Raw genomic sequence first — 26185 nt, forward strand, 5'->3', positions numbered from 1 at the left:
GCTTGCCATTCAAAACTATTGTTTCCTCTATTTTAAAGGCACATTTTTATATTTTTAATTTTGAACAAAAATAATGCTACATTTGAGATGGAAGAGTTCCATATTTTAGGTAAAAGAAATTACACCAAATCTTCTGGTATCAGTTTTACCACTACAGATACTACTACTGTTATCTCCCATTTATTTAATATTTGTAATGAGTTGGATATTGTTTAATCACTTCCCTTGATTTCTCTTTAACTAAATTTCACAATTGTTTGAGAGAGTATTATTAATGTCAACACCGTAAGTTAATTGACTTTACTGAGGCACACACCTGGTAAATGAGTAAGTGTTTGAACCTAGGCAAGCTGCTTTCAGAAATGGCATTCTAAAGCACTTTGTCATATTGGATTTGGTAATATCAAGACATAATTCCTCTATATCTAGGTCACAGATAATACAATATCATATATTATTATAAGCTGCTCAAGTATCTAAGGTGTGATCTTGCTCCAGATTTTTTCTGTAGACGTACATAGAAATGATTCTGCTAGAATTTTCTGGCCCATGGAGTCATTTCCTGAGTACATTCCCTCTACTTCCGAACAAACAGTTCTAACTGATGATTAGGAATACATTTAAAAATGTTAGTTTCTGATACATGCTATGGTATGGAACTCTGAGGGAAAGTATTCTATATTTTTTTCCATGTGCTACAATATATCCACAAATATTTCCAGAAGACAATTCTAGCTCTACTGGCAGAGAGTGTTGGAGTCAACTGTTCTGTAGTGTTTGGACAGCTTACTACATGAGGTTCAATACTTATTTTGTTTCTCAGTTTTTATAGTAGAATGTCACCTACACTACAGAAGTTTTCTTTAGCTCATTTTTGATTATGATTAAGTAGTTGTGTAACAACAAATTTGGATGACTTTTGTCCAAGTTCTTGGGAAGTAACCTCTAAACCCTTGGACTTTCCTTGGTCATAAGAATGTCCTTGATTTTCATGGTGGACTTCAAGGGCACCTACAGGTTTATGCTGAGGTGGCTCAGTGGGGCGGGGGGAGGGGGGCTGCATAGTTTGTGCTAAGGAGATGACTCAGGATAGAAGTTGGCCATTCCAGAGAGGAAGACAAATCACATAAGGCTTAGAGCTTTCTATCACATGATATCAGCCAGATCTCTAGAGAGTGGAGAAGGCCAGAAATTTCAGTTCAATAGCATGATGAATGATTCCATCAACAATCCACAAATAATGAAACTCCAACAAAAACTGTAGAAAATGTAGCCTGGGTGAGTGTCCCAGTTGGCAATGCTGTGTGTTATCACACAGTGATGTGCTGAGAGGTTGTTACCTGACTCCACAGGAGGAGGACAACAGAAGTGTTATGTTTGGAATCCTCCAGGACCTTGCTCTATATGCTCTGCCTTCGGCTGCTCTGATTTGTATCCTTTTGCTGTAATAAAACTGTAATCAAAAGTATAACTCTTTTGGAGTTTTGTAAATTATTCTAGCAAATTATCCAACATGAAGAGGTAGTGAAAACTCTCCAATTTATAGCCAGCTGGTCAGAACTGATTGTTGCCCAGGGACTCTCAAACTTGCAGCTGCTGTCTAAAGTGAGGGCTTGTGGAGGACCATGCTCTTAATCTATGAAGCTTGGTCTAAGCCAAGATAATTGAAGTTAATAGTCTTTGCAACAGAAGAATAGTGAATTTAAACATGTTGATTTTACTTCATAATTTAAAAATATATCAGTGAAATACTGTGAGATATTTAAGATCACCTAAATGCAGTATTGTCTATTATGTCAATATATGTCTAAATGTCTATTATGAATTTATATGTGGTGTTTGAATATTAGAATTGTATTAACATTACAGAGAAAAATGTATACATTAGGTTCAAGTATCTCCATGTGTTCAAGCTAAGTGTTGTTGTCGCAGTTTATATTTAATTCAAAACAAGTTTAATTTGTGTCTTCTAAACTTAAGTGTTCTTAGAGAAGCTCGCAGAAGAACAGAAAGCAGCCTCCACCTACCTTTGGTGCACTTTTGGTGCAGACCAAAGGAATGACACTGGCATCCATGGATGGGACAAAGGAGGCCATGCAAAGCACATGTGGAAAGCCAGGGATATGAATGGCCATTTGTGTACAGAAGTTTGGAAGTGCCTCTGCTACTAATGAGTTCTGTGAAAAGGCTTTGGAAAGAGCAAAAATGAGATGATAAGATGTTTTTTTATTAGAGAAGCTGTGGACTCATGTTGGTGCTCTGCCATGCACTTGCTATGCAATCATAGCTAAGGCACAGTCCTTAAAGAAATGAGAAAAATACAAAATAATGGGAACCTGAAGATGATAGAGATAGTATCACCCCTGGGCCTTCTTGTGCGTCTGTTTATTTATGTTGTGTACATCAGGAAGCACTGGTCTCTGTCATTCAGCACATCTTCAGCAATGTTGAAGCAGCTGCGGGAGAATGGAAGGGCCAGTTGGCCCACACCAACCTCTCCACAGCTAGAAGTGATCATGAAGTCTTCTGCAGGATCATGTTTGGCATGGGGATTCCTGGTACCCACATATTCATCTTCTAATTTGCACCGTAGGCCAGAGAAGTTCCCAATTTGACCCGTGGAAACTTCAGAGCACTGAAGCCAGGCATTTCTGCTTATTATCATGATCTTGAAAGAGTAGTAAGAGAGAGTGTTAAACAGGAAATTCATTTTGACTTCTGAAAGGTCACCTCTTTGTTCCTTGAGAGAACAACAAATTTATACCTATTATTAGGATAAAAGGCTCAGAAGCAACTATAAAGACATGAGGTGAAAGAAATGTTTAAGGCATCTTCTTCCATGTAGGAGAGGACTGTGTTTTCACCATGAATGGAATAAATGAAGACATTTCATCATGGATTACAGTCAGCTTCCTAATGGGTGGTTGAAGGCCCCCCAGGAGGAAGCAGTGTAGGCATGCTGGATTTGTGGGGAAGATCCACTCAGTTCATCTTACTTCCAAGAGTTGAGAGCACCCTTCTGACATCCCCAGTCATTAACATAACATTGTTCCAGATGTTTAACAGAACCTATAATTTCCATTTCTACATCTACTGGGTCTTGTATTGATGTTGGCCAGGCTTGTAATTAGTATGGAAAAGAATCTGCTAAAGTCGGAAAGGAGTTGCTCAGCCCTGGTTTGTCTCCCAGTTTCAAAGGAGAATAGGAACATGTTGAAATAATATACAGATTATCAGGACAAAAAGTGGTTAGCTGCCATGTGTTGTGTGCTAGCAGAGGGACAGAACAAACAAAGCGAGCTTTTAAAACAAAGCAAGCAAAATGGAAGAAGTGAAGAACTTGGATTTTTATGTATTTTCCTACTACCATGATTTTGCAGCAAATTTTGGCCTTCTAGATACAGATAAAGGAGGCAGTCTTGTGGCTGGAGACTTTGAGACTTCAAACAAGTGTGTGTGTTAGACAATGGAGACTCATCCACAGAAAAAGCCTCTTGTATGTATGCATGGATATCACCTATGTCAGCTTGCTACCGCAAGAATTCATGTTTCTAGGGAACAAAGTGCTAAAGCTGACTCAGAAAATTGACAATGTTAAGACTAGTTATGCTCTGGGAGCCATTTTTCATTACATCGACTCACTGAACTGACAGAAAAGTCAAGCCTCTTGGTACCCCAGCTTCTCAGCTTTCTACTGCCAAGCTGCCCTATTCCCCCCTATCTCTCAGTCAGCGCTCAGGTTTACCTTGGGACCTCTTCCCCAAAGTGGTGACAGTCTCCACATTTTACGATAAGTTCTGAAGATCTAGTGTATAATGTTGTGACCATGGCTGTAGTTGATAGTGTAGTATTGTATAATTGAAATTTACTGACATGAAGTGTCGTCATCACAAACACACACACACACACGCACACACACACACACAAGGATATGCTTGCTAATTAACTACATTGTGGGAATCCTTTTAAAAGGAATACACACATATATCAAACCATCACGTTGTACACTTTAAACTTATTATGATTTTATTTGTCAGTTTATACCTCAGCAAAGTTGAAAAAAGTCAAAAACAGAAACAGATATTGCATACAAGAGAGGATTAAGAACGTGTTTGTTGATACACCCATCCTTGCGTTTATGGTACACGTTGCCTCTATCTGTCTATTATACTCCTTAGAGTGGATTTTGAAGCATGGGCAAATGGTTTTGGCTATGTTCCTTCACTTTAATCTTTAAAATGAACAGAAAAGAACCATACATCTTTGTGGAGCTGCCTCCCTAGCCTGGTCGGTCGGGTGGCTGGACATCGGCCGATGTGAGTTTATCCTCATATTAACTGTTGGAAGGGCCCAGAGTGTAGCCTAACAGCCTGTTCCCTTCTAGCCTCAGGGTAGGGGGCACTTTTGTGCAGACCCACCCCGGGGATGGGCAGGATTCTCTGTGTGATGGTCCTTGGCTTCAGCTTTATCTCCCTCACCTATGTAGCACTGAGGTCTCATGGCAGAATGGCACCTTTGTCTCATGTGACCTGAAGAGTGGAGGTGTGGAAGAGGTTCAAGAGGAAGAAGTAAGATGCATGTCCAGTTCTCAATGCTTCCATCTACCAGTTGGCTGTAAGTGGGCCGTGGACCAGATAGGGGCAACGTGAAGTCGTTCAGGCCAGTGACACCCAGCTTCCCCTTCCACACTGGCACCTCTGTCTCCAGGGTTGTTGCTACTGTGACAGGGCATTCCTGTGATGCAGGAGTCTTTTACTGTTCTCTCTGCTACCTGCCTGGTTTCTTCCTGGAAGGGTGGACCTCTGCATTCTCTGAATGGGGTCATTCTATAGACTGTCCTGGCTACTCTCAGTGTGAGCCAAGTAAAAGCAACACACAGAGACACACACACACACACACACACACACACACACACACACACGCACACACACACGCACGCACTTGGCTCTCTAAGAAAGATGGATCCAGGGGTAGACTCCTATGAACTTTGTAACTGAACATGTTTATCTCCTCCTTGAGTGTGGACATGCACAATTACCCAGATGTCTGTTGTCCTCAAATCCTTGGCTGTTTCGGTTTGGATTTAACTGACAGAGCTGTCACCATGAACGGTCCTGTGGATCCCAAGGAAGAGGGTTTAGGAGTTGCAAAATATCACTTTGTAAACCCTCATGTGCCCTGAGGCACATGCTTAATTAAAAACAGTGCTTAAATATGGGGGTGATGTTGAGAGTCAATTGTAAGAATATAGTTGTATTGCTTCGGTTTAAAGGTCTTTGAACGACGACATCTCTGTAGTGTGAGTGCTGAGGGGCTCGTGGAAAAATTATGTTCAGACAGTGCCTGCTTTTCCAGGGACTGACTCTGTCCAAATGCATCACTAACCTGGAGCAGCCAAGGAAGGGCAGATGATGCTGCGGACCCCGCTGCACTTCTCATCCGTAGATCCTCATTCAGTGGTCTGCCTAAATCAGAAACCCAAGCATCACCCTCTCTTTACTCTGTCTGCTATCTCTTTTTTTAAGAGTTTATTTATTTATTTTGAGAGGGAGGGGGAATGGGCAGAGAGAGAGAGAGAGAGGGAGAGAGAGAATCCCAAGCAGGCTCCACACTCTCAGTGTGTGGAGAGTGAGGCTGGAACTCACAAACTGTGAGATCATAACCTGAACTGAAACCAAGAGTTGGGTGCTTAACAGATGGAGCCACCCAGACGCCCCACTCTGTCTGATGTCTTAAGGCAGAGTCCATTCACCCACTGGCAAAGGGATATCCTTGATACTTGTCCAGACCCATCCTGTGTCCTGCTGGGCACCCCTCTTCATCAACAGAAGTCTATTCCTTGGGAGACAATGCATTCATTCTGCTTCAATATGGTTTAGGGTCTTCCCACCTGGCTCTTAGAATCAATCATGCAGTGAATGTACAATAAATAGAATAAGCTGAACCTTGCATATTCCATGCAAAATAAAATGGTTTACAAGGGCAAATAAATAAAGTGTTCTTATAAAAATTTATCAAGCAAGAGCAAACTTGCCAAAAAATGTATTATATGTTGCTTAGTTCTTTAGTGAATAAATTACAGTAACACCTTTAAACAATATGTAAAGGCATATTTTTTTGAGCCTCAACCACATATAACCTCAGGATCTAGCCCTATTGCCTAGAGTCTTATATATCACACAAATTTTTACAATTAATAGAGTAAATTAGGGGCACCTGGGTGGCTCAGTCGGTTGAGTGTCCGACTTCGGCTCAGGTCATGATCTCACAGTTAGTGAGTTGGAGCCCTGCATCAGGCTCTGTGCTGACAGCTCAGAACCTGGAGCCTGCTTCAGATTCTGTGTCTCTCTCTCTGCTCTTCCCCTGCTCACACGCTGTCTCTCTCTCAAAAATAAAGAATAGTTTTTTTTAAATAGAGTAAATTACACAAGGTTTCAAGTGATCAGTCAGTTTTACTTTCCGTAAGATTTCATAAATATATGTATCAGAAAAGAAAGTAAAACTTAGAGCTACTGATTGTGTCATGCTTTGCCAAAAGAAATGGAGAGTGAGACCACTTGGAACAAAGTTCTTAACTGCTATAGGGTGAACTATGAGAAGTTAAAGTCTTACACACAGAGGAGAATTAAGTTTCCAGATTTCAATGATAGAGTACTTCTATTGTTCAGAAAAGTGATGTAGTAGTTGTCTTTCCTCTATTCCAAAATAGGCTATTAATGCTGCTAAATTTTGCTGAGACATTTCTGCAAGTCAAAGAGCATTCTTCTTCCAACATTAGTTTATATGTGATAAACTGTTTCTAACATCACCAATTAAAAATTCTTTGGGACAAAAATCTGATTGTTCTGGCATAAGGGAGGTGCCTACTCCTTGGCCAGTTAGGTGTGACTGAACAGCAGGAGGGAAGTCTTTGCAAATCAAGGATTTTGATCCTATCATGATAGCAGTGTTTGAAGTCAAACTCATACTCACCCTTTCAAATTTCTGGTAGCTATGTATAGGAATTTTATTAATATAATTATATAATTGGCAAAGAAATGAAATATTTCTTACTAACGGTTATTAACTGACTTTTCCTCTTTTCATATTTTGGCTATATTGCCTCTAATCATTAATATGTAATAACTGAGAGGATTTAAAGTTAATCTCATATAATCATATATTTCAAAGGAAAATCTGATATAATCATAGATTTCAAAGGGAAACTGGTGCTGTGTATATTCCTCCTGTTACATGATTTCATTGAACTTTCTGAAAGCTTATTGTCTTCTCTTAGATCACATCTGTACCACCAGCTTATTGCTTTCCCTTAAGATTAAGGATTGCTTTAATAATAGGGCTCCCAAATCCCCAACACAATGTGCATGATAAAATAATGTGGAAAGAGGAGATGAAGTAATCCCTAGAGAAAGAAAACATGTTTTCATATGTGCCTTTTCATTCTACAGCATGTTGGTGAGCAGGATAAATAAAAATGTGTGTGTGTGTGAATGTGTGTATATATGTTTGTTGCTCTTGAGGTAGCTTTCTAAATATTAACATTCAACCTTTGACCCTATCCTATCCTTTAAATATGCATAATTGATGTGCACACACACACACACACACACACACACACACACACACACAAATATTGATTTGATAGGTGATTTGATTTCATTTGATAGGTCATTGTTAGGAAGCCAATATAAATGTAGCTAATAAACATTCAAATGATCACTGAGATCATGCGATTAAAAAATTTATGCGTGTAGAGGAATCCTAAATTCTTTCTGTAGTTAGCGTAGCTCTCCATAATCCAAAATATAAACCCCTAAATTTCAATGCCTTAACACAAGAGAAGTTTACATCTCACTCGCTTAGCTAGCTCATGTGGGTGGATTCCCGTTTGATGTGAGATTGTCTCCTCTGTAGGGTTATTTAGGAACCAGATTGCTTCCAGATGGTGGTTTTTCTGTCCCCCAGACACTCAAGAGACTTCTGTCCTCAGTCCTCGAGTAGGTAAAGAGAAAGCAAGAGGGAGGTGTTCTGATTCATAGTTCACTTCCCCGAGACACATCTTGTTTTACTTTCATGTCCGCTTCCATCGGAGACAGCTCTTTTTACCACCACAGAAAGGGTCTAGGTAATGTCATCTCTTAGCTGAGAAGTCACTTCCCAATGAGAGCTGTATAAAAAGGGGAAAAAAAAGATTTTGTTGAAAATCAGTGTGCTTCATCCTCCATAAAAATAGCCAGGAAAGTTCAAAGAAGCTTCTCACTTTGGAAAGAGTTAAATAATCTCAACTTCATACAAAGTTTAGCATTCACCAAGTCTGAATCCAAACTTTAAATTTTCTCTCTGATGGGAAATTGTAATGAAGTGAAACATAGATAATATATGGCATCGTTAAGGTTTTCTTAATTAGGAGTTGTTCTGGACCGTAGGCTGTCCCTCAGTAGATAGACAGATACTTCTTCATTTTGCTATTTTATGTGCCAAACTAGAATTTACCATGAAAGTATAATAATAAAATAACAATATGCTAATTAATTAATGTAGTAGATATAAAGGTATTGCTTATAAGTTACACTGTATTGACCGATGCCACAGAATTTGCAAACAAAATAATCTATCACATAGTATGTAATTTATAAGATTAAGATAGCTTGAATTCAACTATAAATTCATGAAATCTTTATTTAAATAAATATTGCAGATATGTATAATACAGGTACTTTTTATTGAATTCTTCATAAACATTTCTATTTTGATTTTATTTTAATGTTTGGATGTATTATGTATTTATGTGCATATTTATATACTTGTTATTATATGTTGCCTCATTATTACTATCTTATGCTCTTATACTTCACCTTATTATTACTATCTCTGCTATTGATTAAATTCATTAAATATTACGACTGGGCTGATTTTAGTAGAAATACTTTGAGTTAATTGAAACCCACTAGGATTTTGGCTTCTAAACTACAGTATGGAAAGTGGTAAATAGACTGCTAAGGAGAGACATAGCAAAAACTCATTAAAAACGCTAATTAGCAAGCTGAATCTTTCTGACTTACCCACTTCACTAACCTGCTAGCTAAACACATCATAAAAATGTTCCTGCGTTGGAAGTGAGCAAATATCCAGAGGAAGGCTGTTTTGAATTTCCAGATTACTTTCAATTAACTGGATGCAGAACAATCTAGAATATGAACGGCTGTGTTATTGCAATTGTATTGTAAGTCCCTAAATGAGCCTTAGTGTCCAGTCACTCTACCTTGGGCAGTATTGACTGTTTCTGTTTCTTCTCACCCGCTCCTTACCCTCTTTCTACTGAATCATTTATTTAGTTTACAGTTTCTGGTACTTTTATTACATCATCTTTCACATTTTGTTTTTTACTGCATCTACATTATTACAAATTTTATCTCTTTACTGGATAGAAAGTTCTGTGGAGTCAGGGATTATATTTTTTTACCTTAAACCTGTTTGGAAGTGTTGAATCTGAGAATAAGTATAGATGCTGCACTAGGTCTTTAAAAATTTGTTCCGGAGGTGGAGGTGGAAGATTATATCTGGCTACCAGTCCTACTGAACACACGTCTTCCTTCCGTGTGTGTGTGTGTGTGTGTGTGTGTGCGCACGCATGGGTGTGAAAGAGAGTGTATGAAGGTAATTATATCTTCCTAAAATACATTAGATGAATTTCTTTATTTTAACATCTTGAACAACTGATATAAATAAGATAATGATAAATAAATAACTATTGTTCACATTGGGAATCTCATGATCTGGACAGTAAAAATGACAATTCATAGGTTCTTAGTCCCTGGCCACAAATCTAAATCTTTATTATGTAATAAATCTAAATTTTTACTATTTATTAATAGCAAAGTTTGCATTATATTTTAAATTTATATGTCTATTTATGTTTTATTTCTCAATTTGCTTTGGCCTCTCTCTTTCTCTCCCTGTATATAGATACATATAGATATAGATATATAGATATAGATAGATGATGATATAGATATATAGATATATAGATCAGATGATGATATAGATATAGATGATATAGATAGATATTGACCAATGCCTTAAAACTTTAAATTTTTAGTAAATTTTCCTGAAATCTTGAAAGAAAAATGAGACATAGAATGATCTGAAACAGCTCAGGTGGGTAACATGAGATTTTACTTTTAGTAAATTAAAGGACAGGACCTTTATAGGAACAAGTCATTTGAGATCATGGGCCTCATCTTCTGGAGTTACCAGATTGATATTTAACCGGACGCGTGAACACCTTGGTGACTAAAACTATCATGAACTCTGCAGCTGTCATTTCATTTCCTTCAGATAAATAGCCAGAAGTGGTACTGCTGCATCCTACTGTGGTTCTATTTTTTTTTTTTTTTTTTAGAAACCTCCATAACTGTTTTTTACAGTGGCTCTATCAATTTATATTCTACCAACAGTGCACTAGGTTTCCTTTACCCACATGTTCACCAACACTTTTTATCTCTTGTCTTTGGATAATAGACATACTTCCGTGTTTGAGGTGATATCTTATTGTGGTTTTGCTTTTTACTGGTGATTAGGGATGCTGAACACCTTTTCATGTACCTTGCCTGAAGGGACAAATCCATAAATATCTTGCTGAGGCTGACGTCCGAAACATTATTGCCTATGTTTTCTTTTAGTAGTTTCTCGTTTCAGGTCTCACATTTAGGCCTTTATATATTTGTATCTTGAACCTGTTTTCAATTTCATTGAATTTTTTCTTTGCTATCTGACAAGCACAAAAATTATTTGTTATATAACACATTTCCATTGGGTCTTTTATCATCTATCTATCTATCTATCTATCTATCATCTATTTTCTTCCCCATGCATCATGAATGCTGTTACCTTTTATCTACTAGATTGTTTATGTATATATATATATTAATCATTTTAGGTACAGATGTGATCATTCCAAGATATATGTTACCTATTTTGTTTTATTGACTGTTTCCTTTCTTGATGATGAGGCATGCTGTGTTTCTTCTTTCATGCTTCATAATTTTTTCACTTGATTTCCAGGCATTTTGGAATTGAAGTAGGTAATATTTGTGTACAGAAATTTAAGGTGTTCTCATCTGTCAAGTTGAAACTTCTTTGAGGCAATCAAGTTTATGCTGAAATACTTCTATTTTTTATTATCATTTTCATTATTGTCATCATCATCACTTGGCTTTTGTTAGATTCAGGTCATTTATTGCATACTTCAAATTATTTGAATTCAGGACCAGAAGCTTCTATTTTTGCTGGGTATCTATTTCAATTAGCTTTTCCTGCCTTCATCTTTCAGCTAGCCCTGGGCAATTGCAAACTAGGAGAGGTGTCTCTTTTTTCTCAGTTCTCCTTCTCCTCTTCCACATGTCGATATCCAGTATTTGATACTCACTATAAGATTCAGGGAGACATTTCTGTTATTAATGGGTCCCAAGACTGGTATTTAGCCCGGTCTCTGTCACTTCTCCTGCTATTTCCCCACATGTGGAAGGCTGCTGGGTTAAGTAAACGCCTGAAGTGTCTATAGTGTTTATCTTAGTTTTCTACCTTGCCATAATAGTTCTTTAGGTCTGATATTTATACCTCACAGGGGGTTCTCGCTTGGGGTCCTGCCTTGTCTTCAGTCTCTCTGTGAGCACCTAGTGAAGACCAATGGAAGTAACTGTCTGATTTTTCAAGTCTGACCTTGAATCTATTACTCTAGAGAGTGTTTACTCTTAAGCTAGCTCTCATTTTGCCATTAAAGGGTCATTAGCATGCTCATCTGACTTCTTCTTACCCCGCTCTCTTTTTCTTCCATCTATTGCTCCCCCAAAGGTAAAAGCAGGTGTGGGCCTCTTTGCTGACAAGATGTATGCATCGAATTGGACACTAGTTCATTGGTTTTCTTCATGGCGCGAGCTCTCTTACATGTTTGAAATGGTTTTGTTGGTTTTCTAACTTGTTTGCACTGTTAGAGAGCATTCCTAGTTCTCTTGTGACTACCTACATAATAGCAGGATGTGAACTTTCTCTCTGCTTCATTTGTGATAGAATTCTTAAGATTATGTCGCAATTCACTCATGTGCTTGTATGCAGTCTATTGTTTCTCAAATCCCCAACAGTATGCATTATATAAATCTTATTCAATATTTCTAATTTTTCAAAATGCATTTACTTAGCTCTGCTCATATATGTGTAATTTTTCATTTAATAATGTCTGTCTATAAATTTTAGGACATATCTTTAATTCAGTCTTTGCAAACATCTTAAATAATTTTAATATCTTTTTCAGTTAATTGACATTATTATATCCTGTTGTGAATTTGTATTTTAATTATAGAATTCATTAGCTATCTTTCTTAGAATTAGGTTTGTCTCTTACTTATAGAACTTTTTTCATTTCTTATTATTTAAAATGTCACCTTTGCATCACCCCTGCTCCCCCACCCCCTGCCACACCCTTCCCTTCCTCCGTGTCTCTAGTTCTCTCCCCTAAATTTAATCCAGGAGCCTGGATCCGGTTTCTCATCAGTGTATGAAGTGTCGTTAGTATTTTTTTATGCTTCAAGAGCCAAATTTCTGGCCACCATTGCACGTGTGGGACTGACACCTCTTTAGACAGTGGCATAAATGTGCTCATTATTTTTTGACTTGTGCTTTTTTTTGGTTTTGTTTTTGTAGATCCTTAGCTGTTTTTAGGAGCTTGGATTTGTAGTTATTTCATGTATTATCTATCACTGTAGTATACTTACAGCAAAAATGATTATCAGTGGGTGGACTCATAGCACTACTTTGGAGGCACTAACCATCCTTCTATGTTTTAACTATTTTTTCCAAGAGTCTCCACAGGAATTGTCTTAACACAATTTTTTGGTTGTTTTTTTTTTTCCTCCTAACACAATTTGTAATCATTAGTTATATATATACACATATACACCAGCCACAGAGTCTGAACATAATAAAACATAATGCTATAATGCCATAGAAAGGTCAAGGCTCATGGAAAAGCAGACTAAATAAATGCTGATTACACAAAATGTTTGTTCTTCTCTCTGATTTTTTTTTTTTTTAAGTAGGCTCCATGCCTAATGTGGGGCTTGAACTCCCAACCCTGAGATCAAGAGTTGCATGTTATACCAAGTGAGCCAGCCAGGCACCCCTGATTTTCTCTTTGCTATGGTCATATGCAAGAGCATGTGAGCAAAAAATGCTAGTTAATTTCTTTACCTTGCATTAGACATTTGACTCAATGCTGCTCCAGTGCCTCCTGGATAATTTAGAAAAGTTTGATAACTCCAGTGAAATGGCCATTTTAGTTTTCTGAAGCTTCCATAGGCAGAGGCATCAATTTAGGAACACCCATGGATAACTTTTCTTTTTTAATTTTTTTAATGTTTATTTATTTTTAGAGAGAGAGAAACAGAGCATGAGTGGGGGAGGGGTAGAGAGAGGGTGACACAGAAAGTGAAGCAGTCTCCAGGCTCTAAGCTGTCAGCACACAGCCCGACGTGGGGCTTGAACCCATGAACCATGAGATCATGACCTGAGCTAAAGTTCTACACTTAACCAACTGAGCCACCCAGACACCCTGCCCATGGATATAACTTATGAAACAGTTAAAAGCTGGTGTGAGATCTTGAAACAAAACCCCGAAAAGATGTATAACAAAGAAACATTTATGAAAATAATTTAAATCTTCTACTTACACACAAATGCTTTGATTTTCACCCTGAATCTTATACTATTTCCTGAATTGAATCTCTGAATATGTGAGCATATATATTCACTAGGTGATGAAATAACTAAAAAAAAAAGATTGAGCCAGTAAGCTGTATGAAAATTCAGATATCTTACAAATCTTTAGAAAAGGTGGCATGTGTTTCCAGTAAATAAAAGTTAAAATTTATAGTCTATAAGCAGGGAAACTGAAAAGCTCAAGAAAGTGAATAAAAATCATAACACAAAGGACTAAAATGTACATATAACTAGTCAGAAAACTTTAATAACATACACTCCTCATTATCCTCATTTTTTTCCTTTACTTCATCTACTCTGAAAAGCAACAGAAGATCACATCAATATTTTAGACATTATTCTCTAACACATACTCAAATTGTTTACTGTTACTTAGCATTCAGCTGAAATTCATACCCAATAAAATCTAAAATAGGTTAAAAAGCAGGGAAACACACTCTGGAATTAATATTACAAATTAAGACCCAACAAAGTTCTAAAGATACAGATGAAAAATGCCAGAAGAGTACTTCCACTTTTGTCCTAGAGTGAATTTAAAGTACAAAACATTCTATTTTGTATTAAAACACCAAAATTAGATATTATGACGCATTATGGTAGCAACCCCTAGCTGTTCATACCCCATCTCTCCATGCACTTGTGCCGTCCCCTCCTGCTCTGAACCTGGGCTTGCCCACGTGACTTGTTTTGGCCAATGTGACAATAACAAATCCACTGGGAGCGAAAACTTTAAGCTTGCTGGCTGGGCTTGCTGTCTTGATACTCATGCACCACTTCTTCCAACTGGGTGAAAACAGCTGGGCTAATATGCTACAGAATGAGAGATATGGTGGGCAGTAAACAAAGTCTATATTCCTGACTAAAATAAAATATTCTGTATCCCACTGGGCATGAATAATCAACAGGAGACGGTTGGTACCCTTTTGCTGAGGAGCTGTAAGGTGCCTAATATATACCCTAACATGGGCTAAATGCACATATTCAAGTATTCATTATCTGGAATTTTTGGTGCCAGGAATATAATAAGATGAGCCATAAGGTATATACAATATCTGGGGAGAAAGAAAAAGCACACAATGTAATTGGATAAAAAAGCAGAGTGTAAAAGCTAATAGGTTCATTGTAGGTACAATGGAGGTAACAATGGCAAAGGATATCTCACATATCTTTATCTCCAAAAAGCAAGTAAGAGGATAAATCCTTATCCTCTTAATGAAGATGAAAACAGTTCAGCAAAGCTCGACTTCATTCTTTCCAGGCAAAAGTGAAATGGTTTTAAAAATAATAATATTAATGATTTTTATATTTTATATGCCTCTTTGGTAGTATGAAAATTACTTTATACATGTATGTTACGCTAAGGTTTTATGTTACACAAATATAAAAGCTATATTTTGATCAAAAATATAATCTTATTCAAAGTTCAGAGAAATTTAACTTCTTTTGATAATTATAAAAATGGAGGATATGGAGAAATGTTAATGCCTGAATCAATTATTTGTATTTTTAACAAGTCATCTGAAATGATAGAAATGATAACTCTAATGAAAACACAAATTAGTCATAAAGAAATAGATATTGGTACCGAATGGGCATTACAGGTTGTCCTCTTTCACAATATTTCATATACGGGGACTACACCATACAGAACAATGGTGGACTTTTCAAGTTTGTATTGAAGTAATGACAGAACTTGTCTGCTCACTCCTATCAAATTTTGTTTCAGATTTCTTTAATGTGTAACCCTTTAATAGCCTGAAATATGAGCAAAGCCCTTTACAGTTTGGGTATGATGCCCTAATTTCTGTAATTTAACTGTTTGAATATTTTTAAATGGCCTTTAGACTCCAGAAATAGATTTCAAGGCACAAGGAGATGCGTCACTTTAAACCAGCAACTTAATCTTTCTTGGCTCTCACAGACCTGATGAGCACTCATATTGCGAGTTGGCTTAACTGCAACATTTAAATGAAGCTAGCCAACTGTTGTTAAAATAATCTGCTTTTGCTTTTGACATTCCTTCTGCTGCTTTTATGCCTGCTTAGTGCTCTGAGGTCCGGGTGACAATGATCCAGACTTTTCTAAACCAGTAAAAGAAATTCATTTCTTATAATGAGTAAGCCCAAGTGCTTCTACATAGGATTGTTCAACTCCTACTGCCTGCTTTAGAAGTGACTTTGGTCAACCAGTTTTATGTGTCAATATATTCTCTGTAAACACAGCAGTAGAGAGAGCAAAGACAATACTTATCCAGCACTATAACTAGAGCAGGAGAAATTCTTTGGGCAACAAATGTACTTGTAGCTTAAGAATGTGTGTTAGAAATGGAAAGGCACTAACTCTCCATTATAGTTTCTAAGCAAAGGTGACCAGATGTTCTACTTTGGCTGATTAATTTGTTTATTAATTTAATATCCTCGTAACTTGATTGTTTCTCAATGTTTATCTACTCATTTTTTTATTAATCTACTTAATGTGTATGTAAAATATATATGTGAAATAAAATATTATTAGTTACTATATTCTAGTTTACATTTTTATTTTCCACCTGCTAATTTTCTAGTAATCACCATGAAATCAAAGGGTATTTTGTGGGTTTTTTGTTTGTTTGTTTGATTTCGTTTGGTTTGTAAATGAGATGGTTCTAAAAATTACTGTTAGGTGTCATTTCTGATAGTACTTAATAGGCAAGTCCAAAATTTAAAACTGTGTAGCTCTTTATAAACAAATCTATCTCTTTACTCACAGAAAATAGTTACCCTCAGGAAGTGGAACTTTTTGTCAATATTTGTTAAATCAGATATAAGCAAAAATGCACAGAGAGAGAATTTGACATTGGAGTTGTTAAATTGAGTGAAATCACTAAATGATCATTCTCATTTATTTATTTTATTTAAACAAAACAGATGTACTTTCAACATCCAAAACAAAACAAACAAACAAACAAACAAACCCAGAAAACAGCGCAAGACACGTTGACAAAGTGTATCATCTGTAAAATGAATTGCGTCAGCAGCCTTCAAAAATTAAAGCAACCAAAATGCATATCTCATCTTTTGAAAAGGTAAACAAAGTTTCATATTAATTAATTATTAATAATATTAATAAATATTTTTGTTTTTTATTAATTTTAAGTTTATTTATTTATTTATTTATTTATTATTTTTTTAATGTTTATTCATTTTCGAGAGACAGAGAGAGACAGAGCATGAGCGGGGGAGGGACAGAGAGAGAGGGAGACACAGAATCTGAAACAGGCTGCAGGCTCTGAGCTGTCAGCACAGAGCCCGACATGGGGCTCGAACTCGCAAACTGAGAGATCATGGCCTGAGCCGAAGTCGGACACTCATCCAACTGAGTCACCCAGGCGCCCCAAGTTTATTTCTTTATTGAGAGACAGAGACAGAGTACACGAGCAGGGGAGAGGCAGAGAGAGAGAGAGGGAGAGAAAATCCCATGCAGTTTCCATGCAGTCCGCAGAGAGCCTGACAGGGAGCTAGAACTCACAAATTCTGAGATCAAGACCTGAGCCAAAACCAAGAGTCAGCCACCCAGGTGTCCCAAGTAGTAAACTATTTATTTAAATTAAGATATGGTTATAAGGTGCAATATTAGTCATAGAGTTGACATACTTGGGGATCTGTATTCATTGTTCCATGATCACAATAAAGTGAAAACTATAAAAGTACACACTTATTAAATGAGTGTGCACTATATGGTTCCAAATTTAAGAAGAAAACACTAAAGATAAACAATGAAATACATAGACCAACTTCAGATTATATTTCAAATTCTTTAGTATATTCCACATATAGTTTGTAAATTTTATTATCATTTTGTAAATGCTGATTTATTTTGAGAAAGAGAGAAAGAGAGGGTAAACAGAGGAGGGCAGAGAGAGAAGGAGACAGAGAATCCCAAGCAGGCTTCCCGCTGTCAGCACAAAGTCCAACATAGGGCTTAAACTCATGAACTGGAAAATCATGACCTGAGCCAAGATTAAGAGTCAAACGCTTAACTGACTGAACCACCCAGGTCCCCCTACAGTTTGTAAATTTTGATATTATCTCTTATATTAATTAAACCATAATGCCTTTTGAACCATAGTGAATTGACAAGGCAAATTTAAATAATAAAATGACTAAATAAGTGTGTATTAAATTAAGTCAATGGCGAGGAAAAGAAAAAAAATAATGAAACTTCTACACTTTTTTAGTTTTTTTTTTTTTTTTCAACGTTTATTTTTGGGACAGAGAGAGACAGAGCATGAACGGGGGAGGGGCAGAGAGAGAGGGAGACACAGAATCAGAAACAGGCTCCAGGCTCTGAGCCATCAGCCCAGAGCCTGACGCGGGGCTCGAACTCACGGACCGCGAGATCATGACCTGGCTGAAGTCGGACGCTTAACCGACTGTGCCACCCAGGCGCCCCTACACTTTTTTAGTTTTAAAGCTATAGCATTTTTTCTCCAATGCAAAGTTAATTTATTTATACCTGTCAAGTTTTTTGTTTGATGATTTATTTAACTGAATGCTATCTAATTCACACTATCTATGCTTTAGTATAGGTACCCTCTTCAATAATAGAAGCTAAAACACGAGGACTTCCATTCAAAAAATTTATTAATAGAAATAAAACATATTTAATAAACAATGAGTGAAAATATAAGTATAAAGCTAATACTCTCAGATCTGGCTATATAACAAAAATATCTATATAAAAATTATTATACATGTATTCCATTAATTTCTGGATAACATTCCTCAGTCAGTATGTTTTGGTACATCTTAAATAATGAGTGAAACAAAGAAAAAAAAATGTGGAAGTTTAGGTACCAAATAAACAGTTGTCTTTTGGTAAATATTTTTCCCACTTTATTTTATTCTGATCTATATTATCTGATTTTTTTTCTGATAAGCATGCATTACCTTTATCATGAAAAAGGTCTATTTCCAATTTAGAAACAAATGAAGGCAATATCTCTTATTTCTTAAAAATAATGTTCAGGGACACCTGAGTGGCTCAGTTAATTAAGTGTTCAGCTCTTGATTTTGGCTCATGTTAGGATCTCACAGTTCGTGGGATTGAGTACTGCATCAGGCTCTGTGCTGACAGTGCAGAGCCTGCTTGGGATTGTCTACTCCCTCTCTGTCTGCCCCTCCCCTTGCATGTGCTCTCTCTCTCTCAAAATAAATTAATAAATATTAAAAAAAAAAAAACAATGTTCATTGAATTATTGATCTATTCAAAATTGAGTTGAGTAAGATATATTTAACACTAATTTGTAAGAGCTGTAAATATTAGGTTAATTATATGAGGTATCTATCATAAATTTAGGTCTATTGAGAATTTCCAAATTGTAAGATAAAACGAATTTTTTGCAAATTATATTTTACTCTTCATTCACATGAACAGTTTGGAGTTGCTTTCTTTTTATTTCTTCTTGGTATAAAGGTGACAATGCATATTAACAATGACTGTTTCTGAGTTTCACCTCTTTGCCTTACTCACTACTTCTATGTAATACTTAGAATGCACCCTTCTTCCAGAAGCCGAAAACAAAGAGGGAGGCAAACCATAAGAAACTCTTAACTATAGAGAACAAACAGAGTTGCTGGAGGGGAAGTGGAAGGGGGGAATGGGCTAGATGGGTGATGAGTATTAAGGAAGGCACTTGTGAGGAGCACTGGGTGTTATGTGTAAGTGATGAATCACTAATTCTACCCCTGTAACCAATACTATCCGATATGTTAGCTAACTTGAATTTAAACAAAATCTTGGAGGGGTGCCTGGGCGGCTTAGTCAGTTAAGCATCCTATTCTTGGTTTCAGCTCAGGTCACAATCTCAGGGTTTGTGAATTCGAGCCCCTCATCAGGCTATGAGCTAACAGTGCGGACTCTGCTTGGGATTCTCTCTCTCCCCCTTTCTCTGTCCTTCTTCTGCTTGTGCTCTCTCTTTCTCAAAATAAACAAATGAACATTACATAAATAAATAAATAATTGGAAGAAAAAAACTTAAATTTAAAAAAGAAAGTAAGGGGCACCTGGGTGGCTCAGTCGGTTAAGCAGCCGACTTCGGCTCAGGTCATGATCTCGCGGTCCGTGATTTCGAGCCCCGCGTCGGGCTCTGTGCTGACAGCTCAGAGCCTGGAGCCTCTTTCAGATTCTGTGTCTCCCTCTCTCTGACCCTCCCCCGTTCATGCTCTGTCTCACTCTGTCTCAAAAATAAATAAACATTAAAAAAAAAATTAAAAAAAAAAAAAGTAAGAACTTTACTATGTGGCTTAAACAAAAGTGATATATTGTCTCTAGATAACAAAATATTTGAAGTAATATGATTTATTATTTTTTAATGATTTTTAAGGTATAATCGGTATATTAAAAAACTTCATATTTAATACATAGAATTTGAGGAGTTTGGACATATGCATAAACCAGTGAAACCATCACTATGATCAAAGTAATACATATATTCATCACCTGCAAAACGTATTTCCTCATGCCCCCCGCCTCTTTTTGACAGGGGTGGGAGGGGTAAAAAACACTTAACATGACATCTACACTTTTTTATAATTTTTTGGTGCCTCAAAGAGTATTAAGTATAACACAGACACTATGTTGTAGAGCAGATCTCTAGAACTTATTCGTCTTGTACAACTGAGTGATTAGAGCTTCAAGGGCAACAGTTCATGGTTTGTGTGGCTTTCCCCACATTTATCCTGCAACATCAGTCATCCTATTCATATTCAACACAGGAAGAAGGGCAAATGAGATGGCATCAGCAAAATCACAGCCTTGCATCAGGAAAGTAAAAGCTTTCCTTGAAGCTACCCACTTGTTTTACTTTTGTTTTCTAAAGTAAAAATTGTTTTATCGGTCATTCCTAATAGCAGTAGAGACAGAGAAGCAAATATTGGCTTTTCTAATCTCTGGAGTAAAGTTGGCAAGGAAAAGTCATTAGGGAATGGGTGTTGAATTAGAATATTTCTCTGAAGTTTTATTTCTTGTTTCTTTTCTTAAATGTTGTCTCTTTCTTAAATTTTGCTTGGCTGTAGTTTTTTTTTTTTTTTTTTTCCATCAGTTCTCATGTGATACAACATTCACTCCTTATGCAATCTCTCACATAATCATCTACCCAATGTTACCTCTTTCCAAAACCATACCCATACCTCACCTCTGAGTTCTATATCCATATGCAAATATACTATCAACCAGATTTTTTCCTCTAAATAGTGTATATATTAGGTGTACCAGACCACTCAGTGTGCAACCATTTTGAACAACTGCTAACAAACAACAATCCTGTGACTCCCAACACACACGCATACAACAACTACAACAACCAACAGCAACCACCAGCTGCAGACAATAAATCAGTTCAACCCATGTGAATTGTTAGATCAAAGTTAGAAATCCAGGCTTTGACATTGACTCTTCCATGCTCCTTACCACTCATTATAATGTACTTATCAGACTTCTCAAGCTATTATTTGACTCTGTCCTTTCTTCCCTGTTATGTATATAATTACATTAATTTAGGTTCCTGTTTTCTGACAGTTAGACTATTGCAAAATCCTCTTGGCTTCAAACCTCCAGTATCTTTATTCCCCGACATCTCTTTGAATAATATCATGTGTGTATAAAAGGCTAATAATGCTCCTACCTGTTGATAACCCTTTCTTTGATTTCTAGTACTGAGTACAAATGCCTCAAATATCATTCGCTATCCCTTTTTCTCACCTATCCTCTTCATTGCTCTGGCTGTACCGAACTTATTTGTAATTATATGCAAGTTTGTGCAAATTGGAATACACAGTTGGTCATGGACTCTAATCATCCATCTGCTTGTGAATTCTGGTTTATTCCATATCACCCAAAAGTGTGTCATTTGTCTTTTTTTTTTTTAAATCATTTTCTCCATGAAAGTTATACCTATCTACCTACTTGGTTAGCATTCCACCATGCCATGCTTTTATTGGAACTGACTCATTTAGTTACCCTCTGATTTTCATACTAGAATGTGAGCATCTTGATGGCAGTAAATTTTGTTTCCCTTTGAATCTTCAGGGGCTAGAGCCTTACAGAGCATGCAGTCTAATAGGACTGGTGGCCTTATTTAAAAAGAGAGAGAGAGGCATCAAAGCATGCTCTTCTTCCCTCTCTCTGACTCTGTACATGCACAGAGGAAAAACTACGTGGTGACACAGAGAAAAGGTGCCATATCTAAGCCAGGAAAAGAACCCTTGCCAGACACCAACCTTTTTGGCAACTTGATCTTGGACCTCCAGTCTCCAGAATTTGAAGAAAATAAGTGTTTGTTGTTTAAGTCATTCAGTCTACACTATTTTGTTATGGCAGCCTGAGAAGACTAATATAATTTGTGAATCATTTGTCCATTTAAATTTACTTCGTGAATAGCATAGATTGTGCTAGTAACATTCATCAGAGACTTGATCTTTCATGAGAAAGCAAAATACACAGCGATTGAGTTCATAGAAATTACAATATAAGGAAATTTGCATTGCATTTATACAGCAGAAGACAACAATGTAAATTTAATATCTAGAATAAAAAACTCTAAGTGTCTTTTAATGCAAAGGGCTCAGAAAGACTAGATATATCAATAATTCCTGTTCACACTGTAAAGGCTTTTCTTTTGTGGAATAGAGGTTGATAATATGCTTTATGTAAATTACTTTACATTTAATTATAGTTGATTCTTTATTAAATTACTATTTTGTACAATCATACATCTACAGTTAAACTCTATATTTAATGAATCTGAATATTATCGATTTTGTTCTCTGTATTGACTTTTCCTCTCCTTTATAAGTATACTTTAATTATATTGATTAACAAAAACAAAAACACAATGAATTGAACAAGTTAAAAAATTCTTAGCAAATCCACACACTAGGATAATAAGGGATTTAAAGAGATTCTACTGAGAAAAGCAAAGAAGATTAAGAATTTGAAACATTTTAATCTATGTGGGAAATTACTTGAAGTGCATTTTATGGTTATTATTTAATTGCTTGAAAATTTTAAAAAAAGCTTAAAGAAATATGACAATTAGAATAGGTGCTAGAATTTCAGCAAATTTCCTGGGATTGAATTCAGACTCTGCTGCTTATTTTCTTTACGACTTTGGGCAATTTATTTAACCTCTCTGAACTTCAATTTTTTGCATTGTAAAAAAGGAATAATTATTAGATTCACCTTCGAAGGTTGATGCAAAAACTGCATGAGCTAACATATGTACAATGCTTGGCATAATGCCTGACATCTAATAAAACACTCAATGAAAGTTGGCTATCTAATTATGCTAGTAGATATTCATAACTCATTTTTATTTGGTATTCAAAATGAATTTAACACATTTACATTGGGCAAATAAAAATATACCTACTTGATATATATAATAAATTTCAGAGATCTAGTTCATTCCATCGCTTATATGGTCATCTGAGATTTTGCACATAGGACCCCTAACAAAAGAGGTTTTATCTATAAAGCTAATATTATACAACACCTTTCTGATATTCTGCGAGGAGCAAAGAGTTTGTTCATTTTCTACCAAGATGACAAATACTTCCAAAATACACAGTTTTTGTATAATACAGATAAGTCATTGAAGTAATTAGATAATTACCATGTTATCTTGATAGCTATTTATTTTTTCCTTTTTTAATGTTTATTTTTGAGAGATAGAGAGAGAGAGAGAGCATGAAGAGGGGAGGGGCAGAGAGAGAGGGAGACACAGACACAGAATTCAAAGCAGGCACAGAGCCCAACGAGGGGCTTGAACCCACAAACTGTGAGATCATGACCTGAGCCGAAGTCGGACGCTTAACTGATTGAGTCACCCAGGTTCCCATCCCCTTTACTTTAATGGCAATTTATTTTCTTAAATACACACACACACACACACACACAACTAAAACTAAACATCCCCCAGAATAAGCAGCCAACAGGTGACAAGTCACAGAGCAATTTAAAAATTTGTAAAAAGATAAATGAAGTCACATTTTCTTAAAAGGAAGGCTTGAGTGTAAATGTCATTTGTACTCCAATAAAATATTTAGTTTGTTTTCTTCTTAATATATACAAACACTTGCTAGTTTGACAATCTAAGAGATGCTTTGGAATTCAGAAAATTTTAAGTTGGTTTAGGGATCAGTATAAATGGAAACTTCTAATTTTTGAAAAATAATACATAAGTTCCTCAGTCAAGAACCAAAAAAAAAAAATAATAATAATAATAAATTAAAAATGGCAGCCATTGTGGTGAGGAAAAGATATTATCATTAATTACTTTTCAACAGCAGTAGCAGTGTTTCAAGGTTGTCTGCTGCCTGCAGATTTGTTAGCTCCTTCATGGAATGTGTCACAAGGGAGGTATTTTTGAAGCAATAACAGGACCGTGTGAAATAACTCAATATGATGCATGAGTGTAATCTCCTCCTTGCAGATGTTAATTCCCTGTTTGTTGCAACTAGAAAGCAGGTGTCAACATATTTGTGAATGCTCTTTCCTGCTGGACACGACACAGGCAAGTTGTGAAAGATTCGCATAATAAGCCACATGCCATTGATATGTGATAAAGCTCAACAGTTCAAAAGTCTTTCCAAATGCATGAGTGATTTCAATAGTATTTAGTCTCCTTTAAACTGAAAGATGAAATGCAACAATTGAAGTCGAGTGTGTGCTCTGAGTGGGCAGGTAAGATGTTTCCCCCATCACGTGTTGTGTCTGATGAAGTCTCAGCAAAAGCAAATAATAGATTCTATCACTTTCAAAAGTGAATTCAGTGTCAAAAATACGAAGTTTCTTTTTTTAAGTAGAACACTTTTTAATTAAAAAAGATCATGATAGTAAAAGGAAAACTGAAGAAAAAATTCACTCTTCAAGGTCATACAGTATAACTGTCATCTGAAGATGACAGAAATGAGCAAAATGTATCTGAAAACATAAAAATCAGAGTCAGAAATATAAAGTTTAATGTTGTTACAGAACAAACAAATAGGTAATGGAAGTGTATAGCGCAAAATGTTTTTTATGTTAAGAGAATTGAGTTTTCAAGATCAATATAAACTTTCAAACTGGCAATTCATGGTAAACTATAGTACTTTTTTTTTTAAATCAACAGATGAGCTTACTCACCTAAAATAATGATTATTCTATGTGAACAAATGTGGGTGAAAATGAGTTTTCTAAATGTTGTGATAAAATTCTAATTGTTCAAATACTAACTTAAACACATTTTCCATGTACTAAGAACTTCTATAGAATTGTGAATATAAGAAGTAGAGAGGACTAATGCTTATTTTTTAGAATGTGTGAGACAGTGTTATAAACCTTGGATATGTAAAATAATTTAATTTCTACACAAACTCTAATATGCTCTTATTTTCCTTCTTTGGCACATGAGAAAGAAGAAGCATTAGAGAGAAATCTTGTAGCTTTCCCAAGCAGTTAACTTGTGCCACATCTATTTGTCTCCAAAACTGCCTTCTAAATTTCTTTGGTATAAGACAGTCTTAAAGATGTATAAGTCAAAAGAAGAGGTTTTTCTTTCCTTTTTTTTCCTTTTTGTTTTTTGTTTTTTATTAAGGGAATGCACCTCTTATTTAGATTTGAGATGATAACAGGAAACAATAGGAGCAAAACAGCTGAGGGATAAAGAATAGAGGGAGGAGTTACGATGATGGAGAAGTAGGGGAACCCTGGGTCTTCCTCATCCCTCAAACACAGGTGTATTGATCAGATCACTTGGAACACCCAGGAAATTGATCTGCAGCCTGGAAGAAGGATCTCCACGGGGTGGGGGGCGGGGGACAACTTGGCAGGAGTGAGGTCGTGGAAGTGAACTGGGGGAGACAGAAAAAGGCAGTGCCCCCAGAGGGGAGGGAACCCTTTCCATGGAGAGACAAAATGGAGAGAAAGAAAGAGGTGTTGAGACAGTGCAGCATCAAGTTGCCACAAGAGCAAAACCTCTCTCGACCACGGACTGGGGAATGAGAGGTCCTGGTTGTCCCAGTTCTTTTTTGCAAACAGTGCTTGGAGCTCAAACTGAGGTTTTGGAAGTACGTGACTTTCTCTGGAGTGGAACTGTAGCACAGAGGAGGGAGCTGGCCCCAAAGTGCATAGTGTGGTGTAGACATTTCTGTGGTGCATTGGGAGAGAACAACCCCCTTCCTGGAATACTTTTGGAAGAGGGTTTATTGCTTCCCCAAGGACGAAAGATCCTGCAGGTGCCAGACAAAGGCCTTTCATCCGTGGGGGACAGAGGCACATCAGAGAGAATATAAACTTTGCTGCTTTTAGTGGTGCTACAGCATAGATTCCCTACACTGTGTAGGCATGAGACTGTTTCTCAGGGCCAGAGGATTTCACACAGCATGGAGAGGTT

At 36.5% G+C, this 26185-nt stretch overlaps 1 pseudogene; it reads left to right on the forward strand.

The window, feature by feature from the left end:
• The first annotated feature begins 2632 nt into the window (after window positions 1–2632).
• On the forward strand, window positions 2633–3794 carry LOC112860439 (ectonucleoside triphosphate diphosphohydrolase 6 pseudogene; annotated as a pseudogene).
• Window positions 3795–26185: the final 22391 nt, after the last annotated feature.

The sequence above is a fragment of the Puma concolor genome, chromosome A1 (genome assembly GCF_028749965.1).
Source record: "Puma concolor isolate L17-30 chromosome A1, mPumCon1.1.hap2, whole genome shotgun sequence".
Classification (NCBI taxonomy): domain Eukaryota; kingdom Metazoa; phylum Chordata; class Mammalia; order Carnivora; family Felidae; genus Puma; species Puma concolor.